The sequence below is a fragment of the Triturus cristatus genome, chromosome 11 (assembly GCF_964204655.1).
Source record: "Triturus cristatus chromosome 11, aTriCri1.1, whole genome shotgun sequence".
NCBI lineage: Eukaryota > Metazoa > Chordata > Amphibia > Caudata > Salamandridae > Triturus > Triturus cristatus.
In genome coordinates this window covers 363,581,691-363,601,346 of record NC_140594.1, presented here as the reverse complement: position 1 = coordinate 363,601,346, position 19,656 = coordinate 363,581,691, and the positions used below count along the sequence as shown (strand labels likewise).

Below are 19,656 nucleotides of genomic sequence, written 5' to 3'. Positions count from 1 at the left end.
TGGGCAGGCAGATGGGGCCCCAAAATAAAAAAGTGTATCAGCTGGAAGCGCGCATTTCGAGAACTTTTCCAAGCTCTTTCTACCAGTTCTGCCCACGGTTTCTCATCTATGGGCTCGCCTAGGTCCACCTCCCACTTGAGACGCAGGGCTGTCAGAGGTCGCCGTACCTCTTGCGGAAGGCGTCGGTAAGAGACAGGTGACTGCTTTAACCGTTCCAGCCGCTACTACGATATACTGGCATGCCAGCGAGGTTGGGGGTTCCGCCAGTCCCTCTCGCCAATGCTTACGGATAGCTGCCATCAGGACCGCATGTGAAAGGAAGTCACCTCTGGGAAGGTCGTATCGCTCTAATAGGTCATTAAAAGGGAGTAAAACATTGTCCCCATAGAGATCTCCAATAGGGGACAGCCCCACCTCCTCCCATGTTCGCAGTCTGTGCCAGTCTACCCCACGAGGCAGTGCCTCGCAGGTCAGTAGTGGGATCACTGGTGCATACGGGGGGTTTATTCGTGTTCGGCCGCAGGCCCTATTCCAGCAGCAGCGCATCGCTCGTAGGTCCGCTGGGGCATCCCCGCCCCTCAAAGGGAGGCATAACAACACGCGGGATAAGAGTCGCAAACCCGGATCCGAACTTTCAAGGTCCTCCGCATTTTGGAGACGTCCCGCCATCCACTTTGTGAACCACTGTAATTGTGCCGCATGATAATAAGTCTCAAAATCTGGCACCGCAAAGCCTCCCTCCGCTCTGGGCCTCATCATGGTGGTAAGCGCCACTCTGCGTCTCCCGATGCCCCACAGAAAACCCGTGATCATGGTGTAGAGCTGGGCAAAGAATTTGTGTGGGATCCAGAGTGGTAACGAGCTGAAATGATAAAGTAGCCTAGGCAGTGTGAACATCTTTAAGAGTGCCACCCTACCTGCCACTGACAGCGGCAGGTTCCCCCAGAATTCAAATTTACTGTTGGTGCCACATAACGCTCGTCCTATATTACCTTCTAATAAATCTGCGGGGTCATGGTATATCTTAACACCCAGATAAGTCAGGCATCAATTTTCCGACACCACAGCTGCTGTGGCTAGTGGGCCAACCCTTCCTGCCAAAGCTGGGAAAAGGCAATTCTTCCCAGTCTACTCAAGAGATCTTTGGCTCCCTGTAAGGCGTCCCCAGAGTTAGTTAGGAACATCAGGAGATCACCCGCATATAATGCTATGGATTAGGGCTGACCCATCATTTCCAGCCCCTGATAGTGACGACCCGATCTTGCATGTATGGCCAGAGGTTCCACCGCCAGCGTGAACAAGAGAGGAGACAGCGGGCATCCCTATCTCGTTTCTCTGCCCACTGCACAGGCCTCCGATATCGGGCCTCCCGTTCGATCTCCAGCAGTAGAATTCTTATACAATATTCCTGTCCAAGCTACGAACCCCTCCCCCAAACCAAATGCTCTCAGGACACTGAAAAGATACGGCCACTCAAGGCTATTGTTAGAAATGGGATTTCTGGTTGGCTAAGGCTTGCGCCCACGCCAGGCAGAAATCACCACTCTAGTCAGGGCAAGGGAGTTACAAACCAAAGATAACCCCTGCTCACCCCCTTGGTAGCTTGGCACGAGCAGTCAGGCTTATCCCGGAGGCAATGTGTAAAGCGTTTGCGCAACACACACACACACAGCAACACACTAGGCACACCACAAAAGGAACTCCACACAAGGTTATATAAAAAAATAGCCTTTGTATTGTCATAAACACATTAGATCATAATCACACAATGTACACTGTGCCAACGGGCACCAGGCAGTATTTACAGGGGATTATATACAGGACCAGGCCAATTGAGCCTTGGTCAGAACCATCAGAACAGGTAAGTACATATAAAACACAACCAGTAACTACTGGCACAATAATGACCGTAGCATTATCACATTAGGCATAAAACATATTAGGTCCAAACCTCATTTGCATAACACATTACGCAATAGGCTTCACAGTAGGCATTACAAGCATAAATACTTTACGCAATAACTTTAAGCATGAGCGCCATCACAAACACATTGGGTATCACATTAGAGCCTTACGCCCTACCTATACTCAAATGGCCCCCTGGCCAACTGGCCTCCTCTAGGGGTCCAATGCCCAATGTCCAGAAATGTCAGGGCGCTAGGATAGGGCTTCTCAAGTAGCCCTCTGGCTGCCAAGGCAGTAAAAGCAAAGTGCACAATTGCACGGGCGTGGGGTGCTTCTCACCCCTTCCTCATCAGGAACAAAATGCCCCCAAATGTTGCAGCTGCCTGCGCTCTCGCAGGGAAGCTTAGAAGCTGGGAAAACACGCTCTGGCACTTCAGTGCCTCTGAGGCCTCGCTCTGGGGCTCCTAACATAAATTGCCCCCTCGGTGCAGCTGCCCGCAACTGCGGTGCAGCTGGAAACAAAACCGGCACTGGCACTCACTGTGCCACTAAAGCCCTCAAAAGAAATGCCCCTAAGTCCCTCCCTCCGGGACTTCTAAAAGAAAATAAGGTGACACCCAAACGTTGCAGCTGCCCGCTACAGCGGTGCAGCTGGAGGAAACAAGTAAGCCCTGGCAAAAGGGGCAGGCACCGGCAATGTGCCCCGACACCCCCCCAACCCCTGGAAGTCTGAGCCCCACTCACCGGGCTCTCTCTGGGGACACCTTTGATCTCCCTTCAGCTTCGCGGGGCCCGTGCCTGCAGCCGGCAGACTCTCCACAAACTCAGGGCTCTCCTCAGTCAACGGGGAGCTTCCACCTACGGAGCGAAGTCTCCGTTGTCTTCTGGCCGTTTGCCAGCGTGGGGTAGGCTCCTGCCTGGCTCCTTCTGCAGGTGCGGGGCTCTCACCGCTGGTGGCCTGAGGCAACTTCCTCACTCTCCCTCATCGGCCGAAGTCTGGTGCGTTCCCCAGTGCGGGATAGGCTCCCACCTGGCTCCTCACTTCAAGTGCGGTTGTCCGGCCCACAGGGGAGCCTCGCCTCACATCCGGCCCAGAGTTGCTTGTCTTCCTGTGGCGCAGGGCTGCAATTGGCCTCTGGGGTAGCCCAGCCCCTAGTCAGGCAACAGACGCCTGTCTGCATAGCGTTGCTCCAGCGGCGCTGGAGCCCTCCTTCTCGGGCTCAAAGTGCGAGTTAGGCACACGCCAGTTAGCGCCACATGCGGGGTGGGCACCCGCCTTCTAATAATAGAGGAAATCGGCACAAATACGCGGGGTGGGCACCCGCTTCCTAATCCTCATAAAACCGATACGCGGGGCGGGCACCTGCTTCCTCCGGCAGCTAGGGGGAATCCCCATGGCGGGATTCCCGCCAGAATCGCGGCAGCCGCTCTCTGCACGCTGCCAGCTCCTCACTCTCCTCTGGGGAAATAATAAAATAAAAGCGCTCATGGGTGCTTGCAAAAATAAAGGGTCCTTGGTGCTGGGGGGACCACAGCGCAGCCAGGCAGGCCAGCACGCAGGGACCCCCAGGAGTCAGCAGCTGAGTTCCTCCTGGCAGGGTGGCCCCCCTAAAGTAAGCACAACATTTTCATGGGGTCACAGCCCCTATATTTATACACCCTTTTTCTTTGTGTCACAGCACAGGGCTTGGGGACACCAGTCAGAACTGGTTTAGGGGGGATTTGGAGCACTTTGTTTTTCCCAGCTCCCCTCCCCTTTGTCAGGTGGGGGCTCAGTGATAAGACAAACCACAGGGGGCGGAGCCAGCATTGTGGAGGGAAGGCACAGCCCTATTCAGGCCCCAGGTGCAACTCCTCCCTCCCATCTGCATGCAGATCTCTCTATTCATCACTGGGCTGACTCGCCCTGTCTCCTGGAGCCACCCACACCCCTTACCTCCTGTCACTCACAAGTCAGACATGCAATTCACATCAGGCAGGCAGACACATAGCACACAGAAATGCCAACTTCTAAAAGTGGCACTTCTCCACCAGTCACCATACAACTGCGCACACCTTTGCGCAGCATTTATTCTCACATACTAAACTCGGCCCTGCACTCCTCTCATACCAGGAATTACCATGGACACACCTATTCCCCATGCATTCCTATGGGAGGGTAGGCCAACCTTTCAAATGTAACACAGAGCGCACGCACTTTACACTGGACCACAGTGCTAAAGTGCCTGGAAGCCTAAAACCACCAACACTACACAGGGAAAAGGCTAGGAGACAGGCACAAAGTTTAGGGGTGAACCTGCCAAAAGGGCCAAGTCCAACAGCTATCAAAAGCTTTTTTGATGTCGATTGATAGAATGCAAACCTCTTCTTTGTTATAAGTGGTCGCATCCAGGAGCCGAAGTAGTCTGCGTATATTCATTGCTGTGTTCCGGGATGGAATAATGCCCGCTTGGTCCGTGTGTATGAGTGGCGCCAAGACGCCATTGGCATTCGAGCGCTTAACAAGCTTCTTAATACTTATATTTATGAATCATCAGTCAGCTCGCTAAAATGCGACTCAATATTTATAATCTAAGTTGAGCATAGCGAGGGGTCGATAGACAGTGCGGTCCCAAGCTGGTTTGCCAGGTTTTTCGAAGCGGAATAATGACCGCCTCCCTCGGGGAAGCAGGTAGCTGGCCATCTAGCTTCGCTCTGTTATACAGAGCCATCAGATGGGGGGCCAACACATCTACATATGTCGAATAAAACTCAATCGGGAATCCATCCGTCCCCGGAGTCTTGTTTCTAGCCATGTGCTTTATGTCCCCCGTACCTCTCCGATTTCGATTTTCCTCCCAGGGTCTCCATAGCATCTGCATCGATCTGAGGGAGTTCAATATCATCTAAGAATCCCGCCCCCTCTAACATTGTGGGATCTAGCTCACTCTGGTAGAGGTCAGTGTAATATTCCAGAAACTGGTGATTAATATCCTGCTGGCTAAGTAGACCTCGTCGTTCCTACCCTGTAGTTCTAGGATCGTCGTCACTCTGCGTGCTGGGTTTGCCAGCCAGGCCAGCAAAGCAGCAGCCTTGTCTCTCAGCATGGGCCCAGGCTGTGTAGGTCCTGTAATCGAAGCAGCGCAGCCTTTCCACCTGAGTCGCCAGTGTCTCTCTAGCCTCGAGGAGATCTGCCTGTCTGTCCACACTCTCCGGTCTATCCCTCTCTCCTTCCCGTAGTCGCTGATCTGCGGTCTGTACATCACCCAGGAGAACCTTCCGTACCCCCACCGCCTCCCCAATACATCAGCCCCCTAATGACAGTTTTAAAAGCATCCCATTTGATGAATGGGCTAGTTGCTGTGTTGGCATTAGTTAGGAAATAATCCTCTATAGCAGTGCCTATCGTGACTCGAAACGCCTGATCCTCAAACACCTCCGGTCTCAACCTCCAGCTAGGAATGATAGGTCTAGTCCGTGCCCAGTCCAAGGACACCAGCAGGGGATTGTGATCAGAAACCGTCCTAGTTAAGTACTCACTCTGAGTGATCCCACCATGCACATCCGGGGAGCTCAGTATTGAGTCTAAGCGAACGTGTAACTCATGCAGGGCAGAGAAGAGGAATAGTGGTCTTGATGTGGACCTTTGATGAAGTGTCTCAAAGATTACCAACATGGATGTTGTAGTAATCGGTAAATCTATGTTCACTTTGTGAGGACCCTCGATGATACCTTTCTAGAATGAGTGGGTATCATCTATTGGTGATATTCTTGGGGAGGAGAATCCATTAAGGTAGGCAAATACAATCCTGAAGATGACGCATGGCGAGACTAAGAGGATCTTGATCTAGATGTAGAGTATCTTCCCCACCTTGTAGATGGTGCAGTTTCTCCTCACCCATCAGAAGTCTCACCAGTCAGGGAATCTTGCCGGATGCGGTGCTCCAGGTGCCCATGGAGGCGAAACTTCTATCTCTACACCAAAGTACGCCTCGAAAGGGTCTTGCAGTGGCGACACATCTTGGGGTCACGAGTCTGGCAAACATAGAATAAAGATCCTATGTGGGTCTGTTTTCGCCATGTTTCTGCCACCGTCTGGGCAGTACGCATAAAGGGATGGCATTTTGCAAAAAACTTGATACATTTCCTGTCAGGAAATGATCTATAAATGCTCTACGCTCTAAAGGACGTCAAGTGAATCAGTTTAGAAAAACAGATTGGGATTTTAGTGGGAAAGAACCTTAAGAAAGGCAGAGCTCTGCTCCAGGATCCTCTCAGCAGGAGCCCTAAAAAAACAGAACTGAGTAAACTGCCACCAACAGGGGATGATGGGACCTGGAGGTCAGAAGGCTCTTAACGGCGCAGTGCCCTATTTACATTGTTTCAATGCTGCAGACTATACTGGCTACATAGCTATGTATTATTCCTTAGCTTGCTTTAAAAAGAAGTAAAAACTGTTTGAGAAGGATGTTTGTAAACAGATCACTTTCCAATTTTGTGTGATTTTTAAGGGTATTGCCCTTTTTTCCTTCTTAATTTTAAAGTCATTCCATAAATATTGTCAATATAACCTGTTTTTAAGGCTGCAAAAATGTAACATGTCAAAATGTCTGTCACATATTTTTACTGGCCTTTCTGAAGAAAGGCGAAGTAGATGTGACTTTGAAAGAACTTCTATGGGATCACGGCACGTGGACGGGATTATTCAGTGCTTATAATCATCAATGGAAATCCCCTGAGAGAGAACCTTTACTTTACCATCATGTTATTTTCTTTCATGAACAGTTAAAATGTGATAGAAACCAGTAGAAAACTATTGAGATCTGATTGCCAAGTGCATGTGCAAATAGATTAAGCAGTGAGATCTGTCAGATGTTTGTGCCTGTTCTGGAGCCAGAATCCAAACTAATTTTTTCCAAATAGGTCAACTGATATCCAGCTGAAATCATGTAAATGTCTTGGATAGAGACATTTGATCATACATGCCTCAGGTGGAAAGCACCTTCTAATACTCTGCAAACATTTCTTGGCCATTCAGGAACAAGTTATTTAATATGAAAATATCCATCCAGCTTTAATTTGCTTGGGTGAAAGCAAAATGTAGGAAAGTAGGATCTGCTTTCATGGTTACCCCCACTTTTTGCTGGTGTCAGTATGTTTTTTTGACTAGTCTGACTGGGATCCTGCTAATCAGGTCCCGCATCATTGTGCATCCTTCCTAAATTTATCATGGTAAGTACTTCTTTAACTCCAAAATTGGCTACTCGTGTACCCCTATAAGTCCCTAGTATTGTGGTACTTTAAATTCTGGACCCGTGTTATAAACATCGTCGTATCATGACGATTTTGGTATCAGCAGACCGCACATGATTAGGATACTATGCACAAGCATTTTTCGCCATGTTCGGGTGAAGAAATCACCCTGAAATCATAGTTTCCATTCTGATTAGGGGTGGGCGGAATTTGCGTAATTGCGTTACGCAAATCTCCGCGAAACGGTAAAAAATCTCCGCGAACACGCAGAAATTCCGCGAACACGTGGAATTGCTTGTTCGCGATGCTTTTTTCCTGTTCGCAATTGCTGTTTGCGTGCTCGAGGAGAAATATCTCGCGAACATGCATTTTGAGAACGCGAACAAGCAAAAATTTCACGAAATCGCGGAAAGCAGACTTTTGAGCAATTTCGCGTTCTCCGCGGAACGCGAAATTCCGCAAATTCCGCGAGCGGAACGGAATTTGCCGCCCAGGCCTAGTTCTGATCCCTCGGGTTCCATTTTAGAACGACAGCCATTTTGTGATTGCCCTCACATAGGCCCAGAACTAAAGCCAAACATGGGTCTAAAGGACACGCACACCTTCGTTGACTCTTCGGTGACCTGGGCAAGCTGACTTCACTGCCCGAAGCCAAACCTGTTCGGCCAGTTCCTTTCCCAGTGGTCGAACAAGATTAGTATCAAGGCCCAACCTATCGTAAAGCCCTTTGATCACACACAAACCATGGTTAATCTTCTACACACCTGTCCCTGTTTCCTTCTTTATGACTTGCTTTACGAGGAGGAGGTGCCCGTTTATATTGGGGGTCCGTCGATATCTGATGAAAGTACCGGGCCTTGCCGGGTAATTGATTAAGGGCTGGACAATGGGCTTGTCATCATGACTTTGCTTTTTCTTTGAAGTGAAAATATGTGAATGGTTAACTGTAAAATAAGGAATGTTTGCCTAAAGCATAATATTTTGTATAAAAGAGAAGGCCGGCTTTGTAAGTTTGGGCAGTCTCCTGAGAATATACACCATGTTGTACTTCTAGGATACCTGTTACTGGCTGCAGCCAATAAATTCGATCTTTGACTTCACCTAGAAGGCTCTGTGTTTCTGTAGTCTGAAACAGGAAGAACTCGAAGTCTTTGGGTGTGTCCCCTGGCACCGCTGGGTTCTGAAAAACCCAGTACTTCAGTTGGCGCCCAACATGGGGCGATTGAAGCGGTACCGGTCCAAGCCAGAGGTTCATGAGGAGCTTTGTGTGAAAATTCTGGAGGAAGGCCGCCACTTCATCGACCCCTGTATGTCGACGTGGTCCGAAAGTCTTTGCTGCGAGGTTCCCCGCTTCCCGACGGCTACGAAGGACTGCTGCCCTGACTATCGCCCTGTTTTGGACCCTTGATGATTTGGTAGAGCGAAACGATAGACGAGTCTTCTGGTGACGTCATCGATACCTCAGTTAAGTATAAGTGGAGCGTCTCCCAGTCCTTAGTTTGGTTTTTGGTTTGGTATCCCCTTGGGATCTTTGATTTGGAACTTGCAAGTACCAAAGCCGAGGGACTCGTGTATTCACGAGACTATCGTATTCGATAATCCTTTGAAGTTTGAAGCTAGACTAGAGAGCGAAGATGCCTGGTCTTAGCAGACTTGGAAATTTGTTTTGTCTTGGTTGTAATAGGGATTCCCGATTGGAGGACTCGTGTCCGGTTCCTCCGATTGGAACTCCAACCTATGAACTATATGTGAAACATGGCGTAGGCCCCCTCACATATAATGAAGTATGGGTCCGATACACCAGGAAAGATGATGTTTTAAAGTGGCCCCAAAATGGTAGTTTTGACACAGAGATTCTGGATAATCTGGAGGTTAAACTTTTTAAGAAGAAAGCCCGGCCGGCGATGTTTGACTCTTTCCACCTATGGCGTAAGGAAGCCAAACAGAAGGAAATTAAATTAGCAAAAAGAAATAAGAGAGAAAAGGATATTACGGTAATGCAAGCTGCTATGCAGTTTAAAGATAATGAAGAAGAACAGATAAGTGAGCAGTTGCACAGGCAACGTAACATGGTGATCGATAATTGTTATCCAGTTTTGCCGCTTCTTCAGCAAGATGCGTCAAAAGAAATGGAGAAAGACCCTTTAATGTCACACTTGTTGAATTCACCACCCCCTTATGTGCAGAGTGCTACAGCACCTCCGCAACCTTTAGTTGTGCAACACCCAAATATTGTGCCTCAAGTTCTTCCACAATCGCCAGCTCCTCTTCAGTTGGCTCCTACTCCTATGGTGCAGCCCCCTCAAGGGCCGCCGACTTTGCTACCTACTCCACCTGTACTTCCTACGACTTTGTCTATGGAACCAACCGCCTCTTCTCGTGGTGTTCCCGATACTGCCTCTGCTTCTTCATCTGCATTTGCCTTGTTTCCCTCTGTTTTTTCTCCCGTTCTTTTGTCAACTTCTCCTTCTATGCGACAGAGAATGACTGCTACTGTTGCTAGCTTTATATCTCCTCTCTTCGGGTCCACTAGTGTGACCCCTGATTCAAGACGTAAGCAGACGCGTAGTCAACTGCCTGATTCTCGAGAGAAAGAAATGTTTGACCGTATGGCGCGTAAATGGGTTATCTACCCTTCAAGGTTTGATGTGGATTCTGTTATGGATGCCTTCCATCAATGGGAAGCACCGAAACAAAGATACGTTTTTGAAAAGATGTGTGTTTTTCTTTGTGAGGTATTGGAGGATAATGATTTGGAAGCGAATCCACAGGAGTTGTGCCGCGTATGATTTGAATTTGAAAAAGGCACAATTGTGGGTCCCGATGTTGAGAAAGCAGTTGCGACATTGTTGTCTTTTAGGATTGAGGGTCCTTCTAAGTCATTGTTTGAAAATGACCCATCTGATAAAAAGGTGAGACAATACCCTATGAGAGAAGTCCCTCCGGTATGGAAGGACGCCGTTGTGGCTGATGCCGTTCACGGTATTGCTGCTATGCCAGCTCATTTCCAGCATGTTTGGGTACATGTTCCTTGGAAGCGATCTGAAGTTTTAGCCCTTAAGCAGACTTTGCCTGACCCTCGTAAAAATCCTGCAGGATATTATAAGGAATTAGCACAGACGGCAGACTCATGTGTTATGAATTTAGCCGACATAGACATGTTATTTGGGAATGTTGTTCCACAGCCTTTGTGGGGAGTGATTCGCAATACAGATCACGCGCAAGAGCTCGGCGACTCATGGGCTAACATTAGTGCTGCAAATGATAGACAAGTTGGTGGTGCCAAGCCTGAGCCTTTGGTAGCAGAACTTCCTGCTAGGATCATTACTTACATGAAGACTTTAATGCCTGCGATGCGTGTGAATTGGGATAAATTGTCTGCGTGTAAGCAGAAGAAAGATGAAACAGTGTCTGATTTCTTCACCAGGTTTGAGGAAACGTTTATCGACCACAGTGGTCAAGATATGAGTACAGAAGGTGGTCAACGGTTATTTGTTGACAAGTTTGTGCACAATTTGCTTCCCGAGTTGTGTAAGAAATTGAAAGATTCAGAGAGTTCTTGGGCCGTTTCCTCCTCAGCACAAATATTGGCTACTGCACAGTACTACGAAAATAGGGATAAAGATGAGAAGGATAGAGCAGACAAGAAAACTAAAGAACTAAAGACGAAGGTTCTTTTACAACAGGCTTACCCGCCACGTGGTGGTCAAAGTAACTATCAGCAACCTCAGCAGTTTCAGAGAAACTCGCAAAGGTTTGAGTTTTCTCGACCACGTGTTCCGGTAGGTCCCAATCAGTGTTCATATTGTAAAGAAGAGGGTCATTTCAAGTATAGTTGTCCTATTTTGTTACAGCGTACGAATGGTACTATTGGTGCAAGAGGTCGAGGTGTCCAACAAGCTCCTAGAGGTAGAGGACGTGGAAGTGTTCCCCAGAACGTGCGTCCCCTTCCATCTCAGAATTCAATGAATAGTTTTGACCAGCAAAATAATACGCCCGGTAGGACAGCTCAGTACTATGCTGACGATTATTATGCAGAAGATGAGAATATGGAAGGTAATGATTGCTAGGGCAGCCATAGACAAAGAGAGGGAGTTGTTTCAGTTCCAGTAGATCAAGGTGGACCGTATGTTAAGGTAACTACATTAGGTGTGTCAGAACCTTTTCTGTTGGATACTGGTGCTGCAAAGAGTTCTATTATGCACTCAAAACTCCCTGGCGCACCTTTGTCTGGCAAGATGAATGTTTCAGTAGGTTTTTCTGGCGCCCCGGTTAGGAATCCGATCTCTAGTCCTATGTCCCTTTCTGTTGGACCGTGTGAATTGGAAGCACCCCCTTATCCTAACGACAGGTTGCGGTGAAAACCTGTTGGGATTGGATTTGTTGAAAAGATTGTATGCAACATTATATTGTTCTCCTTCGGGAGTACAACTTACACTAGGTAGGAAGGTGGTCTCTTGTATTTGTCGAAGGATAAACTCCCGACCGAATTGTCGTTTCTTCCTGATATTCTTTGGGCTACTGGTCCTAATGATGTGGGTCTTTTGAAAATACCGCCATATGTTGTGACATTGAAAGCTGATGTTAAATTGCCACGCATTCCCCAATACAAGATATCTAGTGAAGGCAGTGCTTAATTTGTAAAATATTAAGTGCCAGGGCTGTGACCAGGAGGCCACTGGAGCTTGCAGTACCCATCGCCCCTGCCATTGCTGCCAAAACAACTACTAGCCATCTCTCTTGCAGGTAAATGCGACAGTGCAGATTATTCCAGGACCCCAAAGCTAAAGGAATGACTGGGGATGGCAGGTATTAGTAATTTTTTAATGTATATTGTTTTCCTAAACAGCTGTTATAATGCTCATCTCTAAATTACATGAGCAGCGCCACCTTGTGGCTGACTGCCCTAAGTGTGTTGTTGACAATTAGGTGCCGGTGCCGAGCACTGGTAACCAATTAAGTGCCGGTGCTCAGCACCAGAAAGCTCCGGCTCAAATTAAGCTCTGAGTGAAGGTGAAAAAGCGTTGCTAGCAATCATTTACGATTTGATTGAAAAAGATGTAATTGAAGAGACAAGAGGCAACGTTTGCAATAGTCCTGTTCTGCCTGTTTTGAAACGTACTGACCCTTCTCAGCCACCTGTTTACAGGTTCGTGATTGATCTTAGAGAGGTCAATAAAATAGTTGTGCCACAGTTCCCAGTTGTTCCTGATATCACTGCCCTATTAACTATGATTCCAGCTTCCGCTACTTGATTCTCAGTGATTGACTTGAAGAATGCTTTCTTCAGCATCCCGATTGCCGAGGAGAGCAGGGATATTTTTGGTTTCAATCTAGGAGGCCGAAGTTTCCGCTTCAAACGCGCTCCTCAAGGCTACTGTGAAAGTCCATCAATATATAGTCAGGCTTTAAAAACACAGCTTGATGAAATTGTTTTACCTCATGGTGCTACCCTCATTCAGTACGTCGATGATTTACTAATAGCCGCAGATACTGAGGAAATTTGTAAAGAAGCCACCTTGTCGTTGTTGCGACATTTGTCTGATTTGCATCACAAAGTGTCACTTTCAAAACTGCAATATTGTCGACAAGAAGTGACCTACTTAGGTCATCTCTTATCGAAGGAGGGAAGGAAACTGACCCCAGAAAGAATTCAGGCAATTGCAAAATTGAGTGTGCCAAAAACACAGAGAGAAGTACGTGCTTTCTTGGGCATTACATAATACTGTAGGCAGTGGATACCGAATTTCTCTCTGCTGGCCAAACCTTTGGTAGCTTTGACCTGTAAAGATACACCGAATCCCGTTCCATGGTCTGAAGATTGTCAGAAAAGTTTCTCCGAATTGCGTAGTGCATTGTGTTCGGCTCCTGTGTTGGGTACTCCCGACTACAGTAAGCCTTTTACACTGTATGTTCATGAGAAAGAGGGTTGTGCATTGTCAGTGTTGACACAGTCTTTTGGAGACAAACAGCGTCCATGCGCGTATTTTTCGTCGACTTTGGATCCGGTAGCTAAAGCATTGCTGAGTTGCTTGAGAGCCACAGCAGCAGCAGCTGTTTCTATTCGACAGTCTGCTGGGTTAGTGATGAATAACATGTTGATTGTGATGGTTCTACATGCAGTGGACACGTTGTTAAACAGGACCAAGACACAGCACTTAACTAGCGCTCGATTGTCAGGTTACGAGCTGACACTGTTAGCGAGTCATGTGCACATAAAGAGATGCAGTACGTTAAATCCAGCCACGTTATTGCCGATTCCAGTAGAGACAGATGATGTTGAACAGCATGATTGTTTTCTTAGGACAGAAGAAGAAACGAAAGGGAGAGTAGATCTTAAAGATACTCCTCTTGTAGAGTGTGATGGTACCTTATGGGTGGATGGTTCATGCTTCAAGCTTCCGAATGGTGATACGACTGCAGCATATGCTGTCACGACTTTGCATACGATTGTTGAAGCTGCACGTATACCACATAATTCAGCTCAAGCAGCAGAGTTAATTGCACTTATGAGAGCGTGTGTGTTATCGAAAGGAATGAAAGTGACCATATATACTGACAGCCAGTATGCGTTTGGTGTGGCTCATAGTTTTGGACGATTGTGGAAAGAACGTGGGTTCCTCACTTCACATGGAACTAAGATTCAGCATGGTCAGTTGGTGAATGAGCTTCTTGAGTCGCTGACCTTGCCACTACAAGTCGCGATTGTGAAATGCAGTGCACACAAGAAGGTGACTGATGATGTTGGTCGTGGTAATGCATTTGCTGACGAAATCGCTAAAGAAACAGCAAAGGATGTGAAGAATCGAATGTATGTTGCAGGCCCTGCAAGATGGGTTGGTGATGTTGGAATGTGTGAAGACACGATAGAGAGTGTGAAGTCCCTTCAAGCCGAAGCTTCAGAGAAAGAATTGAGTATGTGGAGAGAAAGTACGGGTAGATTGGATAAGAATGGTTGTTGGATTGACTTGTCAGAACATCAGCGATGGTTGTTACCCGATGCGTATGTGCTTGCAGTGGTGACAATGGCCCATGGGATGGCCCATATCAGTGTGAAAGGGATTTGTAAGTTGTTGGCTCCAGTATGGCAAAATGCTGGAATTCCTAAATGTGCAGAGAATGTGGTCAAAAATTGCTTGGTGTGTCTGAAATACAATCCTGGTAGGGGAACCCCAACTCCAGCTGGTCATTTTGCGCCTCCAACGTATCCGTTCGAGGTTTTGCAGCTAGATTTTATCCACATGGAAAGATGCAACAATTTGAAATACGTACTCGTTGTTGTTTGGGCCTTTTCAAGGTGGGTAGAAGCATATCCCTTAAAAGACAACACTGCCTTATCCACAGCTAAAGCCCTTGTCAAAGAATTCTTCCCCAGATTTGGAATGCCGAGAATGGTCTGGAGTGATAATGGGAGTGAATTTGTGGGTCATGTGATGAAGAAAGTATGTGATGGGCTAGGTATTCAGCAGAAATTTCACGCTGCAAATCACCCCCAATCAGCTGGACTAGTAGAGTGCTATAATGGCACGTTAAAATTGAAGCTGGCCATGATTCAAGCGAGCACTGATCTTAAATGGCCTGACGCCCTGCCTTTAGCACTCCTATCAACGAGAATGACTGTGCATTCGCGAGTGGGACTTAGTCCTTATGAAATTGTGTTCGGCCGCCCGGCCAACATATGGGGAGTGCCAAGGCCGACAAAGTTCAGTAAGATCGAACACCCCGTATTACTTGATTATCTGTATGAATTGACGGCTAAATTGCGTGTTTTACACCAACAGGTGCATGATACTCTGCCTCAGGTCTCTGAAGCTCCAGGACATCCTATCAATCCTGGATCATGGGTGCTAGTCAAAAACTTCAAGAGGACAAAGAATGATGAGCCCCGTTGGACCGGCCCCCACCTCGTCCTTCTTTCAATGAGATCAGCTGTTCGAGTAAAAGGGAAAAATAACTGGATCCACGGCGTTCACTGCAAGAGAGTCCCTTTGCCTTTGCCCTACGACCGGTGGGTCCAGGAGGGAATCGCCGACTCTGAGACTGAGATTGTGCCTCGTTTTCTGCCTTTTAGCAATGCACGTGTAAAAGGAACAATTTCTGAGAAAGAAAGTGACAACATTCTACAAGAAGCTGTGCCACCGTCAATTCGATTAGACACTACAGAGCCTGAACTCTTGTTCCAAGACCAGACAGTATCTGGAAAGAATCGCTATAATTTGAGGTCGAGAACTATGGACAAATACAAATTCTTTTTTTTCTTTGCTATTTTTGAAAGTGCAGCTCTCTCATCTGAGAAACTTGCTTATTTTTGTTTTTCGAACCGCCATCCGGCTTCAGCTGCAGGGTCGTGGTTGCCCAAGTCTTTGGAGTGCAGCTGAAGACGTTAGGTCACCAGCTCTGGTCGGTCTAAGGGAGTTGCCCTGGACTGACAGAAGCATTCCTTAGCATAGAACACCCTACCACCACGAGCAGTGATTAGAGAGGATGGAGTTTTTCGAGAATGAGAGACCTGCCAAGCAGATGGATTTTAAAGCCAGAATGTGTACAATGATGAAAAAGAAACGATTTTTGATAATATGTATTTTCATGTTGTTTAGTGTAATAACGTTTTTAATAGGATATGTTTTATTCTCTTTTCAAGTGACATTTGCACCCACTGCACAGCCCATACCTTCTTCTACTGTTTCCTCGCATTCTTTTCACCCTCTGCCTGAACACGAATCTGCTAGAAGATTAGAATTCGTCAATAATTCATTCATTCAGCTTCTACACCAACACCAATTAGTAGTTAACACAACTAACTGTTGGGTGTGTGGTCTTATGCCTCATACTACTGAAAAAGGGATCCCTTATCTGGTCCTGCCTTTCAGCCATAATGGTTCTGTGTGGGCATATAGAACGATATTCATATACGCTCATGAAGCCAACCCCCTACGTTCTGTGAAAGATAATGCTAAGAATAGTGCTCTAGTTAAGGGTATAGTAGATATGATTAAGGAAGACATTTCCTATGAGACTATCCCGAGAGATGAGACACTAGCATATATTGGATGGAACATAACAGGATATGGAGCTGCTCTGAGTGAGAACCAGCGAGCAAGGGGATCCTCCCCGATTTGGGTTGTACCCCATCAGGGTCACCTATGTCTGCAAAGTAATGGCAGGAATCCCAGAGCTTAGTTAGGGAGAAGTATCTGTACTGAAACATATGTCTTTGCGTCTCAGACTTCCCCTTCGTTCTTAGCAGCTAAGGGTACCTATTTCATCTGCCATAATAGAGCCTATACATGGTTGCCCCCTGACTTCTCGGGCACATGTTTTGTTTCGTTCCTGTTGCCTCCCACCTACACGGCCGCGGCAGATTACCACAAGACAAGGATAGTTAGAGGTGTCATCAGTCAAGATGACACTGCAGGACAAGAGTTTGGAGATTTCGTGAAGGGTTCTCTGCCGTTTTGGGGGCCTATGGTTAACAGCAGGAACATAAGGCAATTGACAAGGGTGGTTGAATCCACGGCAGATGAAACCGCCGGTGCCCTTAGTAATTTGACTGCTGAGCTCCAGTCGGATCGCCTTATGACTCTTCAGAACAGGGTCGCATTAGACGTCATACTTGCAGACCGAGGTGGGGTATGTACAGTGATCCAATCAAGCTGCTGTGTTTTCATTCCAGATAACGCTCCGACAGTTTACCAGGCCATTTCCAAACTGCATAAAATCTCCGAATCTATTCACGTGGATAAAGGAGATTGGTCATTGGTGGGGTGGTTCTAGGAACTGATATCCGCCTGGGGATGGAAGATTCTGATAGTCATTGGGATGATCTTAGCCATTCTTTTCCTGTTCTGTCTGTGTATACAGTGTGCTCCTGCAATATGTGGCCTCTGTGCTACATCGTGTGTAAGGAAACCTGTATCAAGGGACGAGCTAAGTAATAGGATGATGCTACAGCAACATCTCAACGACTTTATGAATATAGACCTGGACTCAGACCTAGACTCAGACTGACGTGAGTATAGGTTAATTGCCTATGTAAGGGCAAAAGGAGGGTCTGTGGTACTTTAAATTCTGGACCCGTGTTATAAACATCGTCGTATCATGACGATTTTGGTATCAGCAGACCGCAAATGATTAGGATACTATGCACAAGCATTTTTCGCCATGTTCGGGTGAAGAAATCACCCTGAAATCATAGTTTCCGTTCTGATCCCTCGGGTTCCATTTTAGAACGACAGCCATTTTGTGATTGCCCTCACATAGGCCCAGAACTAAAGCCAAGCATGGGTCTGAAGGACACGCACACCTTCGTTGACTCTTCGGTGACCTGGGCAAGCTGACTTCACTGCCCGAAGCCAAACCTGTACGGCCAGTTCCTTTCCCAGTGGTCGAACGAGATTAGTATCAAGGCCCAACCTATCGTAAAGCCCTTTGATCACACAAACCATGGTTAATCTTCTACACACCTGTCCCTGTTTCCTTCTTTATGACTTGCTTTACGAGGAGGAGGTGCCCGTTTATATTGGGGGTCCGTCGAAATCTGATGAAAGTACCGGGCCTTGCCGAGTAATTGATTAAGGGCTGGACAATGGGCTTGTCATCATGACTTTGCTTTTTCTTTGAAGTGAAAATATGTGAATGGTTAACTGTAAAATAAGGAATGTTTGCCTAAAGCATAATATTTTGTATAAAAGAGAAGGCCGTCTTTGTAAGTTTGGGCAGTCTCCTGAGAATATACACCGTGTTGTACTTCTAGGATACCTGTTACTGGCTGCAGCCAATAAATTCGATCTTTGACTTCATCTAGAAGACTCTGTGTTTCTGTAGTCTGAAACAGGAAGAACTCGAAGTCTTTGGGTGTGTCCCCTGGCACCGCTGGGTTCTGAAAAACCCAGTACTTTAGTATATGGTACTGAGGTACCCAGGGCATAGATACCCCAGGGGTCTCCCACTGGCTACACCATGTATTGTGCGACCCATGAGAGACCACTCAAACTGCGACTACAGGCCTGCCATTGCAGCCTGTGTAAGCTAGTGCTAGCACAACTTACAGCAGATATAAGTTTTCTTATTTCAGAGTTTACTACACTTAAATCCTATAAGTCAACCCTAAGGCAGGTCTTTCAATCCTGAAGCCAGGGTGCTGGGTTATAAGTGAGTGAGTGCCCCTCATGAGCAGGACACCCCTACAAACCCCAGAGTCGATTCTCCAGGCTTTGCAAGTGCAGTCATCCATTTTGATACATATAGTGGCCATCTGTCATTACGAAATGTCTAACTATATAGTGGGTGTGCCGAACCTGACCATGTTTGGTATCAAACATGTTGGAATCATAACCCCAACACCATTACCAGTGTTGGAGGTATGATGCCATGCACTGGGGGCTCTTCCGGTGAATCCCCCAGTACTCCCAGTAACAGCCTTCCAGGGTCTGCCAGCACGCTAGTGCTGCTGCCGACCCCAGACACAATTCTGCCCTCTTGCTGCTGAGCTGAGCTCAGACAGTGGAAGGTAGAATAGGTTCCCTGTCGCAGGGAGATGTTACCACCTCCCAGACAGGACTCAGTGTATTGGGCTGGGGGCACTTGCCAGTACCACCAGACTGCTTTGAAGGGCACATTTGGTGCCCTCCTTGCATACTTCAGTTGGAACCAGTTCTGGGAACCCTTGGCTCCCGCTCAGGCGCGGACATGGACAAATGACATGGAGTATCCTCCCCTTTGTCCAGCTGCCCCTCCTCTGGGAGGGACCCCTGAGTCATCCGAACCCCTATCTTACAGTATAAAAGGGCTTACCTGTGGGTGGGTCCTCAGATTCGTTGTGGGACGAGACTCAAGCCTGAAACCACATCACTCTTTGACCATTTGAACACCTGAAGTTCGCTGGCTTGCACCTGGAATCGAGACTGCATCAAGGAATACCTCTGATGCTCCTAGTTTCGCTGTTCTGCAAGTCTTCTTTGTCCTCTGTGTCTGTGCTTCTTCCAGAATCTTCAACAGATCTGTGGGCATCAAGGACACCGGAAGTAATCTTCCTTGGAGTGAAGCTGACCGGTCTGCTGCTCCTGACGTCCCAGGGAATTCAAAAGGCTCAGCAACACAGGTGGTGGTTCTGCAACTCCCGTGAGGCCTGACTTGTCCTCTCTGCAATTTTGAGGCAAGTATCCCTCGTCAGAACCGCTGGGACCGAACCCCTGTGCACCACATCGACTTGCCGCTACCAAGGCTAGTTGGCTCTGCACTCTAGAGATCTCCGGGCAACAAGAAGCTTCAGCCTCCGGCATCTCTTCTTGCCAAGATCAGCGTTCTCACGACAGCCTCTGCACCGTGGACCTTCATCTTTGGTGAGCTGCTCAAGGTCCTTTTGCGACTCCTGTGCCCTTGACTTGTGGGTCCTCTCGAGGGTCTTCTCCTGCTTCAGTGGGCTCCTCTGCTTGCTTGGGGCCTGCTCTGACTCTCCTGCTTGTGGGGACTCGCTTGGACTTTGCTGGTCACAACATTGCTCCTTCTTCACTTTCCACA

The 19,656-nt window shown here is 47.5% G+C and overlaps 1 protein-coding gene and 2 pseudogenes across 1 annotated transcript in view; 2 read left to right on the top strand and 1 right to left on the bottom strand.

Annotated features, from left to right (window-relative positions):
- The window catches only part of LOC146784184 (uncharacterized), a 739,190-nt gene that overhangs the window by 449,477 nt on the left and 270,057 nt on the right, over nt 1-19,656 (bottom strand). The window lies entirely within an intron of this gene.
- On the top strand, nt 8,772-11,207 carry LOC146784186 (uncharacterized; annotated as a pseudogene).
- On the top strand, nt 15,622-17,218 carry LOC146784185 (endogenous retrovirus group PABLB member 1 Env polyprotein-like; annotated as a pseudogene).